This window comes from Elaeis guineensis, chromosome 8 (genome assembly GCF_000442705.2).
Source record: "Elaeis guineensis isolate ETL-2024a chromosome 8, EG11, whole genome shotgun sequence".
NCBI classification, from domain to species: domain Eukaryota; kingdom Viridiplantae; phylum Streptophyta; class Magnoliopsida; order Arecales; family Arecaceae; genus Elaeis; species Elaeis guineensis.
In genome coordinates this window covers 130940840-130958452 of record NC_026000.2, presented here as the reverse complement: position 1 = coordinate 130958452, position 17613 = coordinate 130940840, and the positions used below count along the sequence as shown (strand labels likewise).

Sequence of the window (17613 nt, the reverse complement as noted above, 5' to 3'; positions counted from 1 at the left end):
GAAAGATATTTCTAGTAAGTTAAAGGTGTTTAATTTTTAAATTTATGGTAGATTTATATTTTATTTATTAATATATGCTTGCTTCTACTTGTAGGAGTACTATCGATTCGAGACTCCTCAGGATGAGGAGACTGATCGTCGGACCTTCGAGGAGGTGGCCACACGTAGGCTCCGGGATGGGCTTTATAGCCTTAGGCAGTCTGCTATAGAGCACTCCAGTTCTGAGTCACCATTAGATTGGAAGTCTTACATAGATCACTGGATGCAGATAGACATATGGGAGGCCCTCTATGACCGACGAAGTATTGAGTACTCTGATAGGCAGTAGAGGGCATGATAGAACCAAACTGCCTAGTAGGATCTGATCAAGCACACCGATGGCTCCATTGGTACACATGTTGTGGATGATAGATTGATAAAAATTCTATATTTAAATTAATTTTATATTGAATTGATTATATATATATTTTAATTAATTTAATTTTATTATTTATTTATTATAGACACGGTAGCTAGGTCGTGCATCAGGATAGCTTCAGATATGGGAGGTTACACATCAGTCTAGGACCGGTGATTACTCAGATCTTAGATCTCGATAGATCATGATAACAACTTAAAATATTATTTAATAAATTTTTATATATACTGATATGTATAGACTAATGAATTTCTAAACTATATAGACAGATTATGTGGAGTATCTCGTATCACGGTATGATGAGGACCCATCCTCTCAACCCCTCCTTAACCTTGAGGGATGGCTCAAGGCCACTGAAGGGGTGAGTAGGAGCCGGGTCATAGGATTTGACTATAGCTTCAATCCTTCAGCAGCTCGATACTCTTCGACATCCTCCTTTCAGACCTCGACGACCCAAACATGGGGTGATGCACATGTGGAGGAGGTCATGCATAGGCTTTGGAGCCAGTGATCTCAATCTCAGAGCTTCTGAGATGCCATCCTTAATATAATCGTTGAGATTCTTTGGGACCTGCATCTGTGTGATCAGCTGAGCTCATTGTCACATCCATCACAGTAGATAAGTTTATTAATAATTTTTTTATTTATTTTAAATTTTTATATTTAAAAGCTTTACATATTTAGGCTTGAGTTCAAAAATGGGATCTAAGGGATAAAAATTCAATCTAATCATCTAATCAATGGGTTGGGACTATCTATAGCTCCGTATCATCCAATGAAATGTGTAAAAAGAATCTATTCGAGAATCAAAGTTATCGAAATATACGCCTTCGTATTGACATATATGCTTTCATATCAAAACTTATTAATAATCCAGAAATGGGATCTAAGGGGTAAAAATTTAATCTAACTATTCAATCGATGGACTGGGAGTGTCTATAGCTCCGTATCATCGAATAAAATATATAGAAATAATCTATTCAAGAATCAAAATAGTATATCAAAATATACGCCTCCACATTGATATATATGCTTTAGTACTAAAACTTATTAATAATATTTTATTTTTCTTCGTTACAGGATGCTGGGATATCTGACTCTCATCCACTAACTGCTGGAGAGGATATACAAGAGTAGGAGGAGTATAAGGAGGACGAGGAGGAAGATCTCACATAATTTTTTTTTTAACATGTATGTAATTTTGATATTTATAAAGTAGTATAAATTTATAAAATTATAAAATTTATATTTTTAATATAAAATAATTAATTTTATATTTATAATTATTTATGATTAATTTTATATTTATAATTAATTTTATATTTTATATAATCAAAATATATCATAAAGCATCTAATATGCATCAAGATAAATCCACATCAATCTCCATAGCAAGTCTTATGGATATCACAATAAATCTACTATGATTTTTGATAAGATATTGACTAGGCATGAAGAAAGGCATATGTAGTGTTCAAAACACTAAGCAATCATTATTCAAGATTTGAACTAATCCAATTGGTCAAGAAAGTGTTAAGATTAGTGGGGGTCCCCTCGTTGCTTTTTTTAGACATCAATAAAAATTAGCCAGACCAGCAAACGAAATTAATTAAAAAACCACCGCACTTGAAACACTTTTTAGACACCAATTGATTAATCGATTCAAGAAATACGTCAGCTACTGGTTCACAATACTACGACTTAATATAATTTTTATAAGGGCTTTAATGGTCTCATGCACATCCTAATCAATTACAATGATATACTATTATAGTTATATTTTAATAAATATAACAACTAATCATGGCATCTAATCATATCTCTAAGATAAGAAATCATAATCATACAATATGATTATAACATAGCATCTTAAGCATATCACATGCATGAAGTTCTAATAACACACATCAATATAAAATATTCTTTTCACGGTTCTTCTTCTTGGGCATCATAGTGGTACCCCTACACGCCATAAGAGTATCCCATAGAATGAAAAGAGAGGATCTTTAAACCCTACTTGCTCTTATGACCGGACGGCCTGGTGATGAACCCCAATGAGAGTACTAAGCTACTAAGAAAGATTCTATATATACATCATGTATTCAACTAAAATATATTTCTAAGACATGCTAGGTTTTGGATGTTCAATTGGGTTCAACCCTTGACCCAACTTGAACCAAACCAAAAACCCAAGCTTGATCATAATCAAGATAATATTTTAACCTTTGATTGTATAAATCAAGGTAGGCTCTGATACCACTGTTGGATTTCGATGGCACAGCGAAAGGGTTAGGTGTTTAAAATTTTTATTTAAAACACCTATCGCATCGAAAACCCTAATGCCCAGAAATCTTTAACTATATCAATCAAAGTATAATTAAATTAATCTTGGATAAGAAGAATACCTGTAGTACTAATCTAATTTTTATAAGATATCCAAGTGTCCGCCCTCCAATGGTGATCCCAACAGAAATTAAACCAAAAATAGTGCTCCTCCTTCACCTTGCTTCAAGAGTTCTAGCCCCTAGAACTCGATTAGTCCTATATCGGTCAGGTTTCTCCAAGAACCTGACTCGACCCTCTCAGAACTTTCTCAGAACTTTTGATTCTCCTTCTTTAAGACCCTCACAACCCTTATTTAGACCAGATAAGGTTTTGTCTTAAATCCCAAAGTCTTGTCCTAAAACTAAGATAGGTTGTAAGAAAGAAAAGAAAGCTACGGAGAGAAATTAGAAAGCCGATTTGAATGCCTTGGACACCCAGCACCCAGGCCTTTTTATAGCCACCAGATGGATGCCAAAAGAAAAGGACACGCCTCATCCAAGAGGCTTATTTGATCTGAATATCAGAGATAAAAGTTTCTTCAAGCAGAAGGACTCTTATCAATGATACGTCGATCAGCACCTTTACCTACGTGCGTGACTAGAGAAGAGATATTTTTACATCCCTTCTCCAATTAAAAAAATCCACAAAAATCCATGTGGATAGGGGACTTGTTTCTAATTCTAGAAAACTTGATAAACGAGGAAAAAATCCCTCAAAAAGAAGTGATCTTGCATTCCTTCATGCAAAGGCTGATCACCATGAATGCGAGCACGTGAGGAGGTTTCTGGCATCCGTTTGGCCAACTGATAAGTCTGAAAAAATTCTAGATAAATTACCAAAAATATCTGATCAAATGTGAAACATTATAGAAAAAAGGCATTCTAATTTGAATGAGTTTGGTTAGGAGAAGGACTCTCTGAAATGAAAGGAAATGCGATGCTTCAACACATGCGTGCGAGAGATCCTTCTCATTTCCAATTTTTCACCACCCCAAATAATCCAGAAAAATTCCATCTCATGCTTTGAGATGTGCATCAGAGGATGGAGAGTGATCAGGGCCACCCACACGTATCTTAATCCCATGCTAGAAGGACTCCTCCTTCTGCTCATGCTAACATGCGCATGCCAATTCTGATTTGCACCAAGAGTCCTCCATAATTTGGACTCTTCATATATGGCGGTAATTTGAGATGTGGCACCCCATTTTGGGCTGCTTCTAGGTGGCATGACCTGACCCAAATGCCCACCAAATTGGGCTAGCTAGTTAGCAAGGGATGAGACCAAATTGATCTTCCAAGGAGCTAGGATTTTCGTACGTGCTAGCATACTAATCGGGAACCCTGATTGAATCCAAAATTTTAATCAACCTTATCAAAAGGATCCTTGGCCAATTTCTATATGTGTGTGATCTATAGGGTTCCATATCTAGCCAACAGTAGATTTGGGTGCAAGTTGACCTAATTTGATTAGATTCCAATCTAACCGATTTAGGTCCAATCGAGCTTAACCCGAGTTCAACAATTAGAATCTTTTCTAATTGACGATCGAATTAAATTCTTTATTTTGATCAAACTTACAAGTTAAGATTGATATATAGCAATGCATTATGACTATCCAGAAGATGTAAAATTTGATAAAAATACCAAATATATCCTTCAGTGGCAAGTTACCATGCAATTCAATCATTCGATCATCCCTGCACCTTGAATATATTCATGAGTATGGAGTCATATCAAACTCAAATATATATTCATATCGATTCTCAATTAACCAATGATGACTCCAATGAAGAAGCATTAGAAACTTTTTCCAATCTCTTTCCTACTTTTGGCCAAAAGATTTTTTCAAGTCATCTAGGAATTAGAATACACACACAAGATGCGATCTCCTCTTACTAGGAGTGATTGATTTTATGTTGATCGACTCACAACCTTCATACACACTCCACTATATCCAGAACACTCCATATATGTCTTTATGCCATACCTCGGTATGAACCAAAATATGGATTCATGTGCACAAAATTCCATGGTGATTTCAGGTCTAAGGATTACTTGCACAACTCCCACTTAGATAACCATCTTTGACATGTAAGGCTTTCATAAGATGTTCCCTTTCATTGAGTCAATTCAGTGGACTCATCTCCAAATGGGCACTCACATCCTTGTATTAGTATCCCACACAAGTGGCTAGTGAGATCTGCCATCCTCTCCATCGAGCATACATAGGATGTGCTAGTCTATCTGGAACATTGATCCCTGACATAATGCTCCTACGATCAGAAATATTTATAATTAGAATTTTAGAATTTTAGGTCTCACTAGCATGACCCATTCATATCTCCTAAAATCATTGCTCTAATCTTTGGGGTTCATCATAAATTTAGACATAATAAGATGCAGCTAAAATGATGAATCAATGCCTCAAATAATAAATGTCATTACATGAGTTGAAAAATTACAAAGAAAAGTTCCATCGCAGTACACTTGCGACTGGCTTACAGGGCACTCTTCTTTCATCATTGAGGTCAATATTTGTAAATGTATAGAATGATTTAGTTTTTTAACCACAAGCCTCATGTACTTCCTTTTTTTTCCTTTTCCATTTATAAACTCTCACATAATTGTGTTAGTTAAATTGCTCTTATGGAAGGTCTCTTAAAAACTGATTGCATAAAAGAGATTTCTTATGTTCATTGTCATTGCAAAAAAAAAGGACACATGCACCATCTGGTCATGCTTGTATATTAAAATTATATATTGCCACTATAATTGATCATGGGCCGGGTTTGGGCCCAAAGAATGTCAAATTTTACATTGGCCTAGCCTGAAGCCTGATTAAAAAATGAATAGATTTTAGGCCTGAGGTCCGGCCAATGATCAGCTCTAATTGCTATAGGAATTTCATTGTAGCATGAAAAATTTTAGCATGTTGGCTGCAAAACAACCATATTATGAGCCTATATGTTTTTTGTTGTCTTTATTCTAATTTATTATTTTCTTCATCTGCACTAGTTAGATGGCTTACAATTGGTACCACCAAGGTTTTAAATCCCATAAAATGGAGGTATTTCGGTATCTCCATAGAACGGAATGTCCCATTATTACGTCCTGTCCCAATAGCCATCTCGATCATGCATCCTGATAGATATCCTCTATCTCTCTTTTTTTTTTTTTCTTTTCCTTATTTTTTTTCTTCTATATTCCTTTTTTTTCTTTCTTTTCGTCATCCTTTCCTTTCCTCTTTTTTTTTCCCTTTTTCTTCATCCTTCTCTTTCCTTTCTTCATTATTTCTTTTCTTTCTTTTTCTTCGTCCTTCCTTTTTTTTTTTTCTTTCACTTTTTCTTTTTTTCATCTTCTGTTCTTTCTTTTCTCTTTCTTCTTATTTCCTAATATGGATAGGTTTCAGAGTCTACACTTGTCTCAGTCTCATTTTCTTGACCTTGGGTACCACTAGTGAACCACTGCATGGTTGATAATTGTATCTTGTCATCTTCCAGTTACCACCTCTTTACTGAAACTTTTATTTGTTTGTGCTGTACAAAAGAAGAGAACCAGATAATGTGAAATGCATGAGACTAAAACTTTTATTTGTTTAATTGTACAAAAGCAGATAACAAAACAGGAAATGCTTGGATCCACATGGTCACCTATAACAAACTTTTTGTCCTAAGAAAATGCTCTCTTTTGCAGGCTTATCCTTGACATATCTTGGTTTATACCTAATGAAGGGATATGGACAGCCTGCCTTGCTCTACTTGGTTCCCTGCACCTTAGGTCATGAAACGTATCTACTTGTTCTGGTCATGATAAATATTTAAATCATCTATCGATCTGTTTTGATGTCGTTCATGAATGATGACCATTTCTGGTGTTAAATTATCAGGTGTTACTATTATTTTGGGTGGGATAAGAGGAGAACTAAATGATCTTTGGAACTTCAGAGAAAAACAATCCAATGCCAGTCTTGCTAGATATGTTTAAGCACTACTCTGTTGAATCTCATGAGAGATGACCATCAAGCTTCATCAGCCTACTGATGCCACCGTCTCAGCAGAAACTGCTAGAGACCTGCACTTCTTGCTACAAACTATCAGATCTGACAGAGACGAGAAGGAGTTAGGAAGCTTATTGCTCAAAATATGAAGCAGAGTTTGGAAACACTTACCCATCCTTGATAACAAGCTAATCATCATCCAATTGCGGTAGCTCTTAATTTGCACATGTGATGTGGTTTTACATCTTCTTGTAATATCACAATAGGATGCATTTGTGATGTTCATCTAGATAAGTTGTTCCATCATTGTATTTATAATATCTATCAGGTAACTTTCTCTATTTGTTATTGCTCGTTGCTTGAGTTGCTTCATAATTTATTTAGTAGCTAGATGATTCTCCAGACTATTCATAGGTGATTAGATCAACTAAGCATAGTTTTTTTTTTACTGACTAATATAATTCATGAACTATTCCTGACTTATTCATGAAACATTCTTGTGTCACAAAATCAACTGCGCAAGCTCTTGTTGGTTCATAGAGAACATCAGCAATTTTGGCTGACAAGTACCCAAGGTTAATGTGCAGTTCTAAAGAAAAATCCACTATTTTTTATAAAGTTGTTGCATAGTCAAGGTGATTGCATAATAATAACATATATATATTTTGATTACATAATAATATCATACATTTTTTTATTGAGACTTAACTTGCTCATCTGACACGATAAGTTTTCCAGAGGATTACACACGCTATAAGATATATCAAGAAATATAAGATATCAAGAACAGATATGGAAGCAGAGCACAAATTCCCCATCACACAGGAAAGATGAACAATAGGAAAATCCAAATCTACAACATCATCGATATGTCATTGAACTTGTAGGAACAAAAGAACAAAAGGACTGTTGCCTTCTTAGAAGGAAATTGGCTCGACTAGCAATGATGTGATATGATCTTTCATTATAGCTGAAGAGTGCGTGTATGAATCATACTTCCTATATATGGTTTCCATCATTCGTGCGAGGTTGATGATGCGCATGATCAAAGATTTTGGCACAGCAGTCATACTAAGACACTCCTGGTTTAGAATTTGCCATTCATTTTCAATCATTCCCAATAGCTTCTCACATGCCTCCTGCACTGAAGAACCACGCTCTTTAATGTAGCAATGGACCGCCGATGAGACATGCTTCCTCTCTTGTTCAAACTACATTATTTAGAAGAGAATGTATAACTAAAATAATAATGCAAAACAACCTATAAGTTCATGAACAGAAAAAAATCTATTTTGAGTTAGTTCATTTAGAAAATAAATTGGCAAACCAAAACCAAGACCAAGATCCTGGGGGTTAGCTTATAAGCAAGGCATGTTCCAGCTGTCTTTAATTAGCTTGCAAAAGTTCATGCCTAGTGTTCAGCCCAAGCACCAGCTTGCTCAAGTGGATCACAAGCTGAACTTGGCCTAAGCTCGTGTCAAGCTGCAAAACTGTTTACCAAGATGGTCAAGGTTAAACCGCTCAACTTAACTCAACTCAATGCTGCCTGAGAATGGCTTCGATAAAATTGACAAATTAATAACTTCTAAACATTGTTACCTCATTGGACACAACATCATCCAGGAGACGACAGATTGAGCAAATAGACTTTATGATTCTTGGGAAGCTTGTAACCCAATCAAATGCCTCTTTTGTTGCTTCTTCTCCCATGCCAACAAAAGAAGCACATGGTAACACAGTATAGCAACAGGTGATCAATGAAACACTCAGATATTCTTCAAGAGGCGGCACATAATCTTCATCCCTCCATTTGGCTTCTTTAAAATAAGCCCTTGATACTTCTTTGAGCCGCATCATATTTGAATCTCAACATAACTAATCAAATTTATATGTTCACCAAATCCAAACAGTGATGCTCTTTCCAAGAAGGACATGAAGAATGAAATAGCCTAATATAGATGGTGATTTTGTATATATACATTTAGAGAAGGAAGATTAGGAGCCGACTCAGATTGGAGATGCATGCTATCATGAGTTATTTTTTGATTAAATTATTTGAAGAAAGACCTTGATGATATGATAAGATAGGGGTCGTACTGATTCTTTTAGATATTCCACTCTATAGGAGTTTCCTTCTTTTGTGAGCTCATCCTCAAATTCCTTGAATGTGTTACATAGATTAAGGAAGAGGAGTTTATAGAACTCCTCTAGTTGATCTGCTGCCTTTATGTCCCACCTGCATGCAATTATATCTAGTCAAGATGGAGAGAAAAGAATAAAGAGAAAAGAGACATGGGGAAATGACAACAAATATGTAGGGTGCCTTAACTTCTTCTTCATTCGCTAACAAATTATGGTGGAAGAGGTGGAAGCCTCTAAATGCAAGTAACATGGAAGTGTAGGAAGTTTTTGTGAAATCTCCTCTTATTAATGAGGAAAAATTCCTTCTATAGTATAGATAGGCACCAGGGATTCCTTTAATAACTGGATTAGTTAAATTGTATATGGCCATAATATCATATTTCAAGAAAAAAAATGAAAACATGGAAAAAAAATCCAAAAGAGCTTTTCTAATATACCATATATAACAAATAGGTTGTTGCTAGAAGACGCTAAGATAAACAGCATATATGACTGGTATATTTAAGTCTGATAGACTCTGAGTCATTAATTCTTCAACCGGGTTCTTCTGATAGACTTTGAATCATTAATTCTTCAACTAGGTTCTAGTTCCATGAGCTACAATACTTTGCTCCAAACAATCTTTATAAAAAAAAAAGAAACATTTTAATTTGTTTGGGCCCCAGAATTGTGTTAGGATTTGACGCCTCGAGATTCAGTCCACATTGAGCCCACAGCGAGGTTCGCGGCGAAAAACGGAGTCCAACGAGACCAAGATCACCTGAAACGGAGCTCGGATGGAGGAGATACGAGCTTTCGAAGTCGGCACGAGAATCGAGACGGCGGAGGACCGCCGACGACCGGCGGCGGGCGGCAGCGGCGCGGCCGCAGGCGGCGGCGCGCGGGACGCGCGTCCCAGGCCCGCGTGGGACGCGGGACCCAGGCCTGCGCGGGACGCGAGTCCCAGGCCCAGGCCCGCGCGGGACGCGCGACCCAGGCCAGGCCCGCGCGGGACGCGCGACCCAGCGGCCTGCTGGCCCATCCCCGGTCCACCGTGGACCTGGTGGTCCACGGAGCGGTCTGTGGACCGCGTGGGCGTTTCCCACGCGTTTCTCGAGGTCCACGGCCCTATTTCGTGGACCGGAGCGCGATCTAAGGGTCGAGGACGCTCCCGGTCTTGATCCAACGGTCCGGAGGGGTTTTTGGCTTTGTTTAGGATTCCTAATCCTTCTCTAATCAAGGTTTAAAGCCTGTTTAAACCTATAAAAAGCCTGTGAGGTAACAGAGAGGGGTGGTTTTTCGATTTCTCGCCGCCGTACGAACCGAGAGGAGAGAGAGAGGCGTGAGGCGCTGTGAGAGAAGAAGGAGCAGGAGGCTCCTGGACAGCGGTCGCCAGGCTCTTCAGGGGTTCAGGGGGGTCTCCAAGAGAGAGAGAGCTTTTGTGAGGAAAACTTCATGTGAGAGAGAATTGGGTGTACAAGGGTTGAGGGTGAGGTCTCCTCTTGTAAAATTTTCTTTTCATAGTGAAGTTTGCATGCCCCGTGGAGGCGAGCCCTTTTGTGGCTGATCCACGTATTTTGATTGTTTTTCTTCTGTTTTGTTTCTTCTTTCTTCCTGCTGCATCGCGTGGTACTGAAAGGATCTTGGGAGGTGGTGTCCTGGCCAGACATCCACCCAACAAGTGGTATCAGAGCAAGTCGGTACAAGGACGCAGATTGCAGTGGTGGTGAGCAAGACTGAAGATGGAGAAAACAGGAACAATCAAGATGGAGATCAACAAGTTCGATGGTAAGAGCAATTTCTCCTTGTGGCAGGCAAGGGTGAAGGACGTGCTCATCCAACAGGGGTTGATCGATGCTCTCTTGTGCGATGAGAAACCGACCACCATGGAGGTGCGGGATTGGAAACGGCTACAGATGCAGGCGGTGAGTACCATCCGTATGTACCTGGCGGATGAGGTGGTGATCCATGTGCTGAGCGAGACTTCCCCGACGGTGCTGTGGTCGAAGCTCGAGGAGTTGTACATGGCGAAGTCTCTCACCAACACTCTTTTCCTCTGGAGGCAGTTTTACCAACTGCGGATGACTGAGGGACAGAGCGTGCAGGAACATCTGAGCCACTTCCAGAAGATCCTCACCGACCTTCTCAGCGTTGGCGAGAACGTTGAGGAGAAGACCAGGGCGCTGGTTTTGCTGGCGTCGCTTCCTTCTTCGTACGAGTCCTTGGTGACTGCTCTTTTAGTGGGGAAGAGCACTATCAAGATGGACGAGGTCACCGCGGCGATACTCCAGAACGAGGTTCTCAGGAGGGAGAACCCAGCTACGAGCTCAGGTGTCGATAGCTCAGCTTTGGTGGCTTCTGGAGGTGCAGGAGGCGGTAGACGGAGCGACAGGAGATCGCAACGAGGGCGGTCTAAGTCCAGGAGGGACTTGAGCAAAACCAGGTGTTACCGGTGTGAGGAGTTGGGGCATCTAGCCAGAGATTGCCCTCAACTGAAAAATCGGACGGTGGCTGCTGTAGCGACGGCCGGCAGTGATTCAGATGGAGATGTCCTGGAGATATCTGACGAGGTATCTACTTCTTCCCAGCAGTGGATATTAGATTCTGCATGCCCCTATCATGTGTGTTGCAGAGAGGAGCAGTTTGACTCCCTGGAGAACAGTGAGAGCACTGTATATCTGCCGGATGGATCGAGCTGTGCGATCAGAGGCATTGGGACGGTCAGCTGGAGGACACATGACGGTGCAGTGAGGAGATTGGGGGAGGTCCGATACATACCCGATTTCAGGCGGAATCTTATCTCACTTAGCAGACTGGATTCGAGAGGCTACAGGACGGTAGCTGGTGGAGGAATCCTGAGGGTGCTACGCGGCGATAGGATTGTGCTGGAGGGGAAGAAGGGGAGCAGAGGACATTATTACCTGGCAGGGAGCCCAGTGCGAGGTGGAGCATCGGGAGCCAGGTGGAGCCCAGAGCGAGGTGGAGCTCCAGGAGGCGGATCGGGCACGAGACAGGAGACTCGGGAGGATGAGAGGCGACGTCGCAAGGTAAGATTCCTATTGCCGCAGGATGATGCCCCGAGCAGGTCTCAGGTCAGGAGGAGCACAGCATACGACGGAGATGGGATCGAGCAGCCTGGCTCGACTCCCATGTTTGCCCATCCATGATCAGCAGGCGATTGCCCCAGGGCATGGGGGCGAGGAGATCCAGAAGCTCTCGGAGTTTGAAGGAGGCCGAATATCGAGTCGAGGTGGAGATTGTTAGGATTTGACGCCTCGAGATTCAGTCTACATTGAGCCCACAGCGAGGTTCGCGGCGAAAAACGGAGTCCAACGAGACCAAGATCACCTGAAACGGAGCTCGGATGGAGGAGATACGAGCTTTCGAAGTTGGCACGAGAATCGAGACGGCGGAGGATCGCCGACGACCGGCGGCGGGCGGCAGCGGCGCGGCCGCAGGCGGCGGCGCGCGGGACGCGCGTCCCAGGCCCGCGTGGGACGCGGGACCCAAGCCTGCGCGGGACGCGAGTCCCAGGCCCAGGCCCGCGCGGGACGCGCGACCCAGGCCCAGGCCCGCGCGGGACGCGCGACCAGCGGCCTGCTGGCCCATCCCCGGTCCACCGTGGACCGGGTGGTCCACGGAGCGGTCTGTGGACCGCGTGGGCGTTTCCCACGCGTTTCTCGCGGTCCACGGCCCTATTTCGTGGACCGGAGCGCGATCTAAGGGTCGAGGACGCTCCCGGTCTTGATCCAACGGTCCGGAGGGGTTTTTGGCTTTGTTTAGGATTCCTAATCCTTCTCTAATCAAGGTTTAAAGCCTGTTTAAACCTATAAAAAGCCTGTGAGGTAACAGAGAGGGGTGGTTTTTCGGTTTCTCGCCGCCGTACGGACCGAGAGGAGAGAGAGAGAGGCGTGAGGCGCTATGAGAGAAGGAGCAGGAGGCTCCTGGACAGCGGTCGCCAGGCTCTTCAGGGGTTCAGGGGGGTCTCCAAGAGAGAGAGAGCTTTTGTGAGGAAAACTTCATGTGAGAGAGAATTGGGTGTACAAGGGTTGAGGGTGAGGTCTCCTCTTGTAAAATTTTCTTTTCATAGTGAAGTTTGCATGTCCCGTGGAGGCGAGCCCTTTTGTGGCTGATCCACGTATTTTGATTGTTTTTCTTCTGTTTTGTTTCTTCTTTCTTCCTGCTGCATCGCGTGGTACTGAAAGGATCTTGGGAGGTGGTGTCCTGGCCAGACATCCACCCAACAAATTGCTTTGTCCATCACATGCTATAACATGTATTTTCCTTCCATGTGTTTTGTCATTCGAATTTTTTATTTTTGTTTTTCAACTTTTTATGATTTGAGACTCATTGAGATAATATTAAGAATTAGGGTAATTCTCCTTCCACAATGATGTTGCAGTCACAAACTAACTCCATGACAGTTAATGAAAAAAAATTTATGGAGTCAAATTAAGGTGGAGTCCAATTCCCAAAGTTCTTAACATATAGTAGTATAGATAATTAAATTTTACTTGCATAATTTTTTTAAGTATCTTGATTAAAAAATTGAAGATAATTAATTTTTTTATTTATTTTTATAATTAGATTTTATTTCATATATTACTTCTATTATCTATGCAACTTTCAAATGCTTCTTCTGAAAGAAAAAAAATTTCAAATGCTAATAGGAGATGCTCAAACCTTTGGATAACTTCAGTAAATACTTGGAGTTCCTCTCTCGTGCCATAAGCATCATAGATATCATCCATGATTGAAAGTAAAGCAATCACCTTTGTCATATAAATTCGAGCTCTAGAATAATGAGGCTCAAAATATATCCCAAGAATCCAAAAATAACACTCGACTACTCTATCCCTGCAAAAGGTTAGCTTTTTCGCAAGGCCAAGTGCTTTCCACCACCTATATGAGATGTACAAAGAGTGCCGGATTTGCATTAAACAAAATGGCCATGTCAATAAAATCAAAGTGCCATAGAAATGGATCATACATGACTTATGTATGGAGGAAATATTTAAGTTGATGCAGTATTATATAAAACTTACATAGTTAAGAGACTTCTTAAAAAAATAGATATATAAATGAATGAATGAATGAATAATAGAGTAAACATTTTTGAATTACAATGTTTTTATTAAAAAATGTGAAACTTAAATAAACATATGGATTAAGTCACTCATATGTTGAAAATTCTTTAACAAAATATAAAGATTTTGCATGGCAAAAAAATGTTGAGAATTTGTCTAGCATTAACAAGGAATTTGAATGATTAAAAATGAGCTACCACAAGAACTAAATTGGACAAATAATTTGTAGTCCATAAAGTTTCTTGAATATATAGATCCTAAACAAGTTTGGGTTAGCATTATATTCTTATATACCACATGATTTTTGGTTAGTTTATATACATGAGAATACCCCAGATGATCTACCAATTTTACATAAGCTGGTTGGCACCCTATTCCACTTGGTACAGGTCCATGGTTTGAACATTGGTGGTGGCATCCTTGACATATTTTTCAACAAAAGTATAATATAGATACTTACATTGATAAAAATTTTACTTACCCAATTTCAACTAATATACATGAAACTAATCTAACTTATGCTTGGATGGTGACATATATGGAATTGGTACGATTCCAAAATCACTTGAGTGTTTTTGCATACACACAAATTCAAGCTTTCATACATATGCAGAATACATGTAAGTTTATCAAGAATTGACAACCATTTAGTTTCTAGGTTTCCATATATTACTGAGCAAATATATGTTGAGATGTAGCCAGACTTCTATAAATTAATTAGATGACACAATTTTGATGATAATCTAAGAGATATTAACCTTCCCGAAAGAAATGTAATAAATATATGACCTTTCTACCAAACAAAATAAATATATGCCCTAGGCATCTATAATAATAATTCTTAATTTAAAACAAATGATGACAAATTAATCTAATCAACAACCAGATTTTTGCAACTTGATAGGTGGAAACTTACATAGAGATGCTCTTAACTTCTTCTCTATGAATTGATTGCAGCATATGAAAATCCAACTTTGCAAGCTCCAGTACCACCTTAATTTGTGCCTCATCTTCTTGGTAAATGGAGATATAATTCTTTGCCTCTAACCTCCTCATTCTCCTATGTAAAGGCATCTCAAGGGCATATAATACTTGTGTTGCAAGAGGTGGTATCAACTGGCTTTCTATGGACTTGAGATGTACTTTTGCAAAATTAAGTGCTTCATCTAATATATCATCTTCTAGGGTGCCAAGATAAGTAGCTTCATATAGGCTTAGCAAACCCTTCACATTATTTTTTAAGGTAGCCTTAAAACTCCCTTCAACTTCTTTGAACTTGATAAAAACACCTACATAAAGTTTGTGCATCTCATGTGAGTAAACATAAATGAAGAATGGCAATAATATCTGAAAATTGCTTACTTGAGGGTATATTATAGCCATGTTGTCTCAGGAGTCGAAAGTGAAGGGCCACAGCATGCAAATCTTCACCTTCAATATGGGCATTATAAATTTGGCTTAGTATCTCATCTATCTCCCTTTCAAAGTGATATGCCACTCCCAAGCGTTGAAGTGTATCAATTAATTCCATCCCTTGTAAGTGATCATTAGCATGTTTTAGCAAGTTCTTTACTTCCTCTTTTAGCTCTCCTACCCTTTTTTCAATGCATGCCTCCGAGTTCTGCAAACATACATTCAATATTATGAAGAGATAAAAAATGTTATAGCATTGATCCTAGAAAGTATACATTGGCTATTGATAGATTGATTCTCTATGTAAATTGGTCTTTGTCCTTCCACATGCAGCTTCTATTAGTAAGTATTTTTTTTTCTAATTCAAAATTATTCATTCAAATAAAGATATTTTTTCATATCGGAAAGAAAAAATATATTAATGCTTCATTATTAAGATTATACCAATTTTGAAAAATTAGGGTTTTTGATATATTTTTATGTTTATCCTTCATGAGAAATTTTGTCAGTTTGGGTCCCCGATACCAAAAGTCCATATAATGTGATGTATTAGGTGAGATTGAGTATTGACAGTCACCATTTTGGGGAAACAAAATGTGATGTAGATAGGAAGCTTGTTAGTTGGGAGTCCAAGCATCCATCCATCTTCTTATTATTTTTTTAATATTTTCTAGATCATATATCATGTGGCTGGTTTATTTTTTGATGAATTATTAGAATTCTAATCTGCATAGCAGTAATCATGGATAGATGGATTCTCTATTGAAAGTGAAATCTCTGTCCTTCTCATTAAAAGACATAAGTATATGTATATTTTGAAATTTTAAAATTGCAGCTAATGATGCATCTTTTAGAGTTTGGTATTTTAGAATATAGATTCTTTCTTTCTCTTTAAAAGAAAAGAGTAAATATAAATGGCTTTAGGACCTTTGCATCATTTTTGAGAGTCCAAATAAAATTGAAGGAGAAAAGAATAGGATTAATTGACTATGTGATTCCTGAGAGAGTCCCAAATCCTGATCAGTGATAGAATGTAAAATTCCTTCTGATATGATTGCACATGAGATGATTATAACTCTGGGTGATGGTGGATCACCCAAATATTTCCTTATGTACAGTATGCTAGAAGTAATGAATGTGACAAGATAGCGAAAAAATATACATGCAAACACTTGACTCATCCGGGGTGATTTGCTAAGGATGTCCGTGGCTTCTTTTGTCAAATAATTATAATAAAAATATATAGTATTGAATTTGAGAAGAAGAAGCTTAATAGAGGAAAGCACTCAATTTGAGTTCTATAAAAACATGGACAATAAGTAGCAATTTTCTAGATAAAATGATTGGATAGGGATTGTAGTTGATTTGTGCAAATGCATATATCTATGTATGTATTATACATATATGTATATATACTAAGAAATGAAATACATGCAATACAAATTTTTTAAAAAATAAATGAATAAAACTTGAAGGACTTTTTTTAAAATTTAATTAATAAGAAAAATGTTTAAAAGAGTTGGGAGATAAGAGAAAAAAAATGAATTAAAGAAAGAGCATTATTTTCCTCAGTTTGTCTTTTAAATTTTAAATAGAGTCCAATGGTTTAGAGATGTAGCTGAGAGGTGGGCAAAAATTAACTTTAAAGAGATCCAAATTAGTTTAGGATGTCTATAAGATAGCGCTAAAACTAGATCAGATACGGATTAGAAACCAATATATCCATATCCATACTTGTTTTATGTGATGATTACAAAAATAGATACGGATATTAGTCGGACATAAAAATCATAGTCATATTTATTTTAAATGGATACAAATATAATTTAGATACTAGAAATATAGATATAAATATGAATATAAGTTAGATAACTAAATATTATAACCATAAAATAAAAAATGTGACTAAATCGATCATAAATCATTTTAGTAATATATTAATACGATTATATATTTCTCTTAAAAGTTCTTAATTACCGTATAGAATTTAATAAGATTACAAATAGAATCGGATATTCGGATATAGATCGGATAATTGTCTATCTTTTTCATATCCATTTTTTTTTATAGACATGAATACGGATACAGATATTAGTCGGATGTTTAAATTAATTTTTATCTAGATCTGAATAGATTCGGATATAAAAATAGATCCAAATTGATATTATCTGATCCACTTTCACCCCTACCAAAAGAAACCATGTAGATGAGGGGTAGGGATATAAAAATAAATAGAGATGCATGTGATTATAT

The 17613-nt window shown here is 38.4% G+C and overlaps 1 pseudogene; it reads right to left on the bottom strand.

Moving 5' to 3' along the window:
* Positions 1-7640: 7640 nt before the first annotated feature.
* Positions 7641-17613, bottom strand: part of LOC105049626 (alpha-humulene synthase-like) — an 11246-nt pseudogene continuing 1273 nt past the window's right edge.